Source organism: Cajanus cajan, chromosome 3, assembly GCF_000230855.2.
Source record: "Cajanus cajan strain Asha chromosome 3, NIPB_CcT2T_4, whole genome shotgun sequence".
NCBI lineage: Eukaryota > Viridiplantae > Streptophyta > Magnoliopsida > Fabales > Fabaceae > Cajanus > Cajanus cajan.
In genome coordinates this window covers 28,669,800-28,679,033 of record NC_138519.1, presented here as the reverse complement: position 1 = coordinate 28,679,033, position 9,234 = coordinate 28,669,800, and the positions used below count along the sequence as shown (strand labels likewise).

The 9,234-nt window shown below is 31.6% G+C and overlaps 1 long non-coding RNA gene across 1 annotated transcript; it reads left to right on the top strand.

Annotated features, from left to right (window-relative positions):
* The first annotated feature begins 409 nt into the window (after positions 1-409).
* Positions 410-8,905, top strand: LOC114915344 (uncharacterized). Its single transcript, XR_014432375.1, has 2 exons — positions 410-1,980; positions 3,317-8,905. It is a non-coding gene; the product is annotated as an uncharacterized LOC114915344 (long non-coding RNA).
* Positions 8,906-9,234: the final 329 nt, after the last annotated feature.

Below are 9,234 nucleotides of genomic sequence, written 5' to 3'. Positions count from 1 at the left end.
TTGCAACTGACTTGTTGTCGTGCAAAAGAGGAGCATGTTGAACCATGGAATGAACTCATTTGATGAAGCCAAACCCAAGTTGGGTCAAAGACGATGACAAATGAACAAGAACTCTAACTCGTTTTTCTCTTTTAGGATTTTTCCTCTTCACTCATGAGAGTCCTCTTTTTCTTCTTTTAGCGTTTTTTCGATTTGTTCTCATCCAAAAACGTTTCCTAACCGTGAAATGTGGACATTTAGATGATATGGCAAACACTGTTGGGTGATGACATGGAAGTCCATTAGCCACATCATCACTTAACAGAGGGGGACTAATGTTAGGTAATAAATTGAAAAAAAATAGTTAGGTATTTAAAACAAAAATATTAATAGGTAGTAATTTGAAAATCGGCCTTATTAGAGGTAGTTTGAACATATTTAAGCCGAAATTAAAATAGCAAGGTAACTCAATCAATTATAGAAAGAATCCACTCAAATAGATAGGAGTACAATTACATCACAATCCTAACAAGGGAATTAACCAGACATTATAGGAAGAAAACCTAAAATTATATGACTAAAATCCATTAGTACAAGAGAGGAAAATTAACCAAATTGTGAAATCCTCTACTCCTTTAGTGAGCTCTTGTCTCCCTATGTCCTTAGCAATTCCATCAGAGTGATGAAAAGGGAAAACTAAGAAAGCTAAAAATGAGATGAAAAAAGAAGAGATTCATTTTGCATTCCTATTATGTCTTATTTATAAGAAAAAATAGGAGTGCGACCTTCGACATGAGCATGACATTCAAATAACACAGTCGTACTTCCTTAGCATGAGCATCCTGACTTAAATCTTTGGGAGTGTATCTAGGTTAGCACATGCAAGCTTGTTCCAACCTTGGATGTGCTTTAGGACAACATGACCTTGTTTAATTGGACCAAGGTGTGCTTTCAATCTAGAATGACGACCATACAATAATGAAGAACAAAGATGTTTAATTACATCCTTTAACTCTAAATTAAGTCATTTTTAGACTTTTTGAACCAATTTCTTAAGTTCCGTTCCTATTACCTGTTTATTACACACTTAATTAAAATTGATTTTTTTTCCAAAGAATGTGAACATAAAATGAGACCAAACAAAAGTTTATATCATGTTAAAGTGCAACAAATAAGGGTTTTAAGTTTAATCTATAATTAGAATAATAAAAATGTCTTTTAAATCATTTCAGAATCCTTCTTGCCAAACCTTATTATCACAACTAGAAAACTGGTGTTTAACATCACTATATCTACATCAGTTCTAGTAAAAACAATGTAAATCATAAACACGGTGGAAATCTTGTAAATAAATAGAAAATGCAAACATATTTACATCGGTTAAGTGGAGAAACGATGTAAATATGAACAATTCTACATTGGTTTTACTATTGACCGATGTAGAAATGAAATCAGAGGTTTGCTTTTGACCGATGTAGAAGTCAGACCCAAATATCTCCCCCTACGAACACCCATGGAAAGCATAACCTTTAAGCAACGTTCCCAGCCCGCCACGAGCAACGACGGAAAGCAATCCCCCTTGACAAAATTCTCAGCCCTCTTCTTTTCCCTTCATCTGCGGCCTCGGTAACCACATCCTCATGGTCGGCAACCTCAAGTCCTCCTTCGCCCTCAACGCCCCCTGCTCCACGCTCCTTGTCCTATGCCTCGACCTCGACACATTCTGCTGGGACGAGGCCGCACGCATGTTGCACGACATGTTCAAGTGCTTTCGCAACTCCACCAAGTTCAAGGCCTTCGGCGCCCTCGACCGCGTCTGCTTCTTCGCCAAGCGCACCGGGAAGCTTGCGCTCTGGGACCACCACGCCGCCGACGACGTTGAGTGGCGCTGGATTGATAACCTTCTTAGGAATGGCGACGGGCTCTACCGTAGGTTCGTGTTCGAAGGGAGGCTCAATGTTGTGCCCTAACTCAGGGTTTAGGGTTTATGCTTCGAAATCGGTAATAATGTGGTTAAGCTTAATTAATGTTGTTCCTGTTTCTTTTTTTATTTTTTTTTATCAATGTTGTTGTAATTGTATTGTACCATTTGTTTCTCAAAGCAATTTTTGACTGATTTGTGGAGTTGTGTTTCTAGAGTCTGCACACACCAATACTGGCTTCCTATACATGTTATTCTTTTATGTTTTGTTGTTTCCTTCCTCAATCTTGGTATATTTTTCTTTTGTATACTTGTATTGGTGTCTTTTGTATTGAAAGTTGAAATGCTGGAACAGAGTGACACCTCAATAGCTAGTCACTCTAGTAAACTATTTGTAATTTAAATAGAAGTGGGATATGACCCATAACCGTGTTGCTCCTTTATATGAATCTTTTTTTATAATTAATATTTTGGAATTTCTAGTATGCATATATTATGTCCAAAACAATGCGTCTTTCAGCTATAAGAAAATAGGGAATTAACTGATTTTACTTCTTATCTTCTTGGTCCTTCAATTAGCACTCTTGAGAATAAAGCTGGAAAGCCCATCCCCTCAATAGATTTGAATAATGGATATGAGCTTATGGATAGTGATACTTCTAATTCTTGTTTGGAAAATGATACAGTTGATGGCGTTTCATTAGATTTTATGGTAATTTAATTGAACTGCCTTTCTTCTTATCTTAATCTGTCTGTTTCTATGTGTGTGTGAGACTGTGCATGCTTCTACATAAGTTATATTTTGATTAAAATCTGTTATTAAACTTAGAGACTTCAACTACAAAATGACTCAACCAGATATTCTCTTACATAGTTTGTGTTTTTATAAATGTTTTGAAATAATGTCTCAGGGTTGTAACAATGATCTTTGGAGTTCGGTTTACTTTTTCAACTTTCCTGGTCAAGGTCATGTTAGTGTACTATGATTGGTCTACTATGAGTTATGGTTTCCAATGCATATATACCTGCACAACATTAAGTCTTATATTGTGGGTGTGATACACGTCCACTTTTTTTTTTAACAAAATGTTATTGAAAACATTCTTTAGCTCTCTTCCAAGAGTCTAAAATTATTTTTCTTTTTAAAAAATGTTTCAGAAAAAAAAAGCACATTCATTGTTTTTATTCCATAATACATTTGGTTTACAAGTTGTGTAATTCAATACCTTTTCTTTTCTATACAAAGGAATTGCGAAATAAGAAGAAATAATCTTTTTTGCGATTTTTAGTTTCTTAGTTAATTTGTAGGAAATTTGCAACTGACTTAAAAATTAGCTTAGACTGGAAATGGAGAATTGATATGTATTCCCATAATAGTTAGGTATTTATTAATTATTAATGCTATTGGTTTTGCAGCCACCTCGGAGTCGTGGAGCTGAGGACTCTATTTTCCAAAGGAAGGCCAGAGCAACATTACAAAAGAGGTCCTGATCTTTACTCAGTTTTTGTTTAATTATTTTTTACTTTTGTCATTCTATTATATTTATCATATAATAATTCTTGTTCATTTATTCTTTGTTTTTTTGTTTTGTAGATTTTTTGGTTGTTTTATAAAGCTAAATTTGAAAAATAATTTCTTATTTTCTGAAAGAACTTTGAAAAAACTGAAAAAGAAAGGCTATTACTTTTTTTTTTCTTTCAAAATAAGTTGAACTTAATCCACACTAGATTGTGCAAACTTTTAAATAAATCATATTCTGACAATGCAGTATAAAGCTTTTGACCCTTCATTAACTATTAGCTTCATTATATTTCCAATTGCTTGGACACTAGTGTTGGTCCTAAACGATGGAAAATTTAATGCTCCATTTATCAAAAGCTTTCTTTACTAGTTCTCTCTCTATTTTTACTTTTTGGGATAATTTTCCTTTTATTGCCAGTCCTTCGTTGTTGTCACATATGCAATGTTACTTGCCCAACATGCTATGTTCATTACATTGTTTGCTGGGATTGTTTTTTCTCATGCAATATGTTGTGTTCACTATTCCCATTTGCAGCAAAACTTGGAACTTGGAACTATCATATACATATATGTAAATTACATTCATTAGTTATAATCTCATCAGTGTAGGTTTTTTGACCTTAATAAATAAAATAAAAAAATTACTGAAATAAATTAAAAAAAACTATTTACTAAAATAAATTGTTTTTGACACGTAGGAGAGAGATAAATAAAAAGAAAACTTCAAGAGTAGTGACGAGTATAGTGTATTGCACAAGTCGTCAACTAAATTGACGCTACGAGTGAAAAAAATATGGAACCTAAATCGTCAATATATTTGACGTTTTGTACTCTCGTAATTATCAAAAGCAATAAAAAAAATGTCTGCACTTGAAAACATAGTCCACATTAACGTTTTCATAACATTTTAAAACCTTTTTTGATTGCTAGCGTGATCGGATAAGGTAGCGAAGATTCATTCAACTATTTCACTCTCAGAGGCAGGCTTGTAGGGTAATTTACAATAAAGCCGCATGTGAATCCATCCCAACTACTAGAGTTCTTTCTTTACCTCGACCAATTGCTGTTGTTGAGCGTTTTTCTGTCAAGGTTGCCAGTTTCAGAGGTTGTTCCGCGACGAGTGGTCTCAGGTGACGTTTTCCACCTTTTAAACCACATATGCGTTTCAAAATCCAAAAAAATTTAAAACCTCCAAACAATTTAAAACCACGTTTCCAATATATTTATCGGGCCAATATATTTGAATCTCCTACCCTCCCTTGTTCCATATGCAAAACCTATTTTTAATATAATTATAGTGTTTCCTTTGACAAATAAGATGGAAAGGAGATATAGAAAAGAAGGAAGCAAACAAAACACCAGAAAGTTGACCATTGATAAAAACATGCACTATATGGCCTATGGATTGAACAATGAGAGTGGGAAGTTTGCCACCATGGAGAAAGGATTCAGATGAACCTATCTGAATTGCCCATTACAAAACGTCCCCAAAAAATGACTTTTTTAGTGTGCATGAAAGCCCCCCAACGCATAACACAAGGACAGATTCTTATTGTGCCGCTAACACGTAATTAGTTATGGTCTACGCTACAAGACGTTCTCTAGCCATTTTTATCCTTAATTTATTCTTATATAAAACGTCAAAGGTTTATATGTTTTTACTTTTTTTATTTCCTAAAACATAACGTCAATGAGTGTGACGTTTTCCTATTCTCTCTCCTACATGCATAAAATGTCACATATAACAATGTTTTCTTCTTTTTTCCGGTCCTACGTGTCCAAAATAATTTATTTTGGTAAATAGTTTTTTTTTTAATTTATTTCAGTAATTTATATTTTATTTTTATTTATTAAGGTCAAAAAGCCCACTAGTGTAAGTAGTTAGAGCAAGCTACAAGCAGAACTTGGAACTTGGAAATAAGTGAAATGTATAGATGAAAAAAATGAAGTCAATTTTAGACTTCATAGTTAGGTTTTGTGTAGCTCTTCAAAAGCATGTAAATAAAAAAAAAAGGTATTATTATATACATGATTGATAAATTTATAAAAGCTGAGTGATGTTCTTCCAGCCTATATATTTACATTATGTAAACATCCAATTTTGTCCTCTTCTCTTTATACTCCTTTTTCGTTTCTTTTCTTTACAAATTAATCACATGTTAATACATTTTTTTTCTTTCGTTCTTTCTTACTCAATATTTAAATTAAAGTAAAAGACTCAAACACTACTCTCTTTAGAAAGATAAAAATTGTGCCAAATGCCAACCATTATTGTACATAATTACCTTCATAAAGCTGTATAAATTAATATTGTATGACACAATTTAAAAGGAAACACAAATGAGTGTCTCACGCAACTCCAAATTGTAATGTTTTTTTCAAAATAAATAAATAAAAATATATGCTTATAATAATAATAATATAACATAATAAATAAATAAATAAGAAAAAAAAGTATTCATTTATTGGCATACAGAGCACATAATCTAGAAATTTCTACACTCTGAAAATATCCCTGGGTTAGCCTTCAAGCGCCCCCAATATTAATGAGGATGTGATTGATCACACACCCTTGAGCCCACCCCTCCTGAGAAATCACGTAAAGAGACAAATTATAATAATTACCTGAAGGTAATATAAAAGGGGACTTCTCTTTAGAATTTTCATCCACGCGGATTGGCTTCCTATCTGGCATTCAGTGGTTTCTTCGCACAAACAAAAGCTGGTGCAGTACGGGTACAATTTCGTTTTCTTGTTCGTGCTAATTGGTAGAATTGTTACCCTATATTCTTTATTTCATGAATGCATGATTGGTAGAAAATCAGCTTGCTGTACGGGGATTCTCTTTCATGCACAGTTCCTATTATTTCTCTTTAACATTTGATCCATATAACTTTTTGCCACGTTTATTCATGTCTGCTTTATCATTTACTATCCCGTTTTTTTCTTTTTTCTTATTGGCTCCACAACATGAATGATAAACATATTGTTTTTCCTTTCAAACATGCATTATGATAATAATCATTCCGCATCCATTATGTTTGAAATTGTATTTATGTATCTTTTGATGATTTACTTTCCTTTTTTATTAACGTTACGTTGTAGTTGGGATTTTGTTAAGCATAATAGACATTTATTGTATATGGCTTGATTAGCATGGCCTGTATAGTTAAAGCTATTAAATGGAATTAGTAAAATATAATAAAACTGAAGGAATCCGAGTCGAATAAAATTGGAACAAGTGTAACGTGTAGAGTTTCCTGTTTAAACATTCTCATATTAATTTAATAATATCAATATTAATAATACTAATTAAATAAGAAAAACATGTCATCGAAACAATAAATTTTATGATAGAGTTAACTAGATGAGACATCTTTTAGATTCTAATATTTTTAGATGCAAGCTGTGACAGCTTGATAGTCTTAAGACTTAAAAAAAAATGTTTTAGTTAATGCTAATAATTTCTCACAAATTATAAATGTTAATTATTAAAAATTTTGTAATATAATTAAATTAAGGGTTATCCTAAGATAAAGGATTATCTGATTGTGACGTTCTTTTAATCCTAAAAGTTTAAAAGTACAAGTTGTGACGACTTGTTATTTTAAACTTTTCTCTAAATTAATAATTTATAAAACATTACTGTTGCAACAAAATTTACTATAAAAAAAAAAAGAGGGACTAAGATTCGCATGTAATAATGGCAATAAGCATAATCAAAACTAAATAATTCAATTGACTTTGGTGTACACCTCTGTCTATTTCGGGATGTATGAGCTGAGACAGCTCAAAAGTCCTAATTAAATTAAAAGAGTAAATTTAAATAATAATAATAATAAAAACTATTAAAACATTTTCTTTCAAAGAACTACGTGACTCTGATTCTTCATTACATATGAAGATACGTAGGACTAGGAAATTATTCCTGTCGAGCCCAAAAATAAAAATAATAATATTATCTCAGTAATAATGATAATAAACAACTTTCAACGCACTTGTTGAATAAAATATATGTGATTATCATCGTTAATTTCTATTAATTTGGGGTGAGATAAATATTTTTAAAAGTTATAATAGTTTGCTTGATTAATTAGAGGTAACCGTCTTTATGATGGACGTTGTAAGGTGCTAATACCTTCCTTACACGTAATTGACTCCCGAACTCAAAATCTGATTTCGTAGACCATTTTTCTTTAATGTTTTTTTTCCAATGTTTTTTTCATAGAAATAAATATTGGTGGCGACTCCATATCTATAAAAAAAAAAAATTATTTTTCGCCGTCCCGTCGCGATCTCAATTGTGACACATTAGTTGGTGCTTACAGGTCTTCTTTTAGAGAATAGGCTAATTTCCCAAGTTTTGGTTTATGTTGTGGATTGATCATTGGGTATCATTTCCCTTGTTTTATATCATTATGATGGGTGATTATCATTTGCATCATGTTCTATTTATAATATCATTTTTTTTATGCTTTCTATAACAACATTAAGGCAGTTGGGATAAAAAAATTGTTTTTAATTGTGTACTTTAGCAGTTTGGCACTTCTTCAAGTTTTTGGTAGACAAAGTAAAATTTAATCAAGGGGAACTAAGCGTAGTGTTACCGAAAGGATCAACAAGATACAGTTGGATAGGCTATGGATTTGGATTGAGAGTTATGAGTGGATTTTAAATTGGAACAATAGTTACTTAGGCAGAGTTTTAAGAATAAACTATAAAAAGGTTGTGGTGAGATATGTTGGTAATTTAAAGTATAGATAAATGGATGGTCTCTTTGCTGCAACAGAACTGACTCCAGTGTCCTATTCACGTTTCTTTTGATGTCTTCTATTTCATATGTCTTTTTCTGCACTTTTTTTGGACTTGTCATTAATTTATCGTTGAGCAATTTTCTTTTTTAGTTTTATCTTTCTAATTTTACTTATGACATTTTACCAAAGTGTATTTTTTTACTGCAACATTTTACTGATGTGTTGGGCATTTCTTTTTCTAATTTCACTTAATTTATTGGTCCTACTCTGCTCATATGTTATACCACTATTCAAATTTTTTTGTTATTTTGCTACTTATTTACATCGGTTTTGTTGACAACTGATGTAGAACCGATGTAGATTATCCATCCTGTAGTAGTATATGAATGTTCTCTAGCAGTGCCAATGATGCTCCAAACATCTCTAACAAGATTCTCTTGTAATTCCATCATTATCCACAATCTTCAACATCACGATCCATAACCTTTGTCGACATCCACTTAGTATGTCATTTTTGTTTTTGTGTCATTTCCAAGTTCGTTTTGGCTTCATTTTTTTATGTTTCCTTTACCCTTGATTTTCATTCATTTGTTATCTAATTTTTTCCCTAGTCACCAACATGTACACCAGTTTTGTCATTGTTGGTTTCACTTTTCATTTTCATTTCACAATGTTTAACTTTCAATTTTGTTCTCCAAGTCTTATTAAATTTTCATTTTTTCTTTCTGACATTGATGATAAACTGATTGCTTGAGATTTCATTTACAATTTTGGAAATGTAGGAATACAAAATATATTTTTTATTTTAGAAACATTTTTTTATATTAGTTGTAAAATAATTGATGTAGACATGTTTTGTTTTAACATTGATGGAAACAACATTGATTTTATAACCAATGCAAAATGTCCAAAATAATTAATGTAAAAAGACATCCATTCACTGGTGTGAAAATAAGATTTTTTTTTATAAAAAAAATTAGTTTTCCAATTATGTTAATAATCAAAGATGATGAAATGCAAGATTATAAAATGTCTAACATAATGTTTGGTTGTGGAGA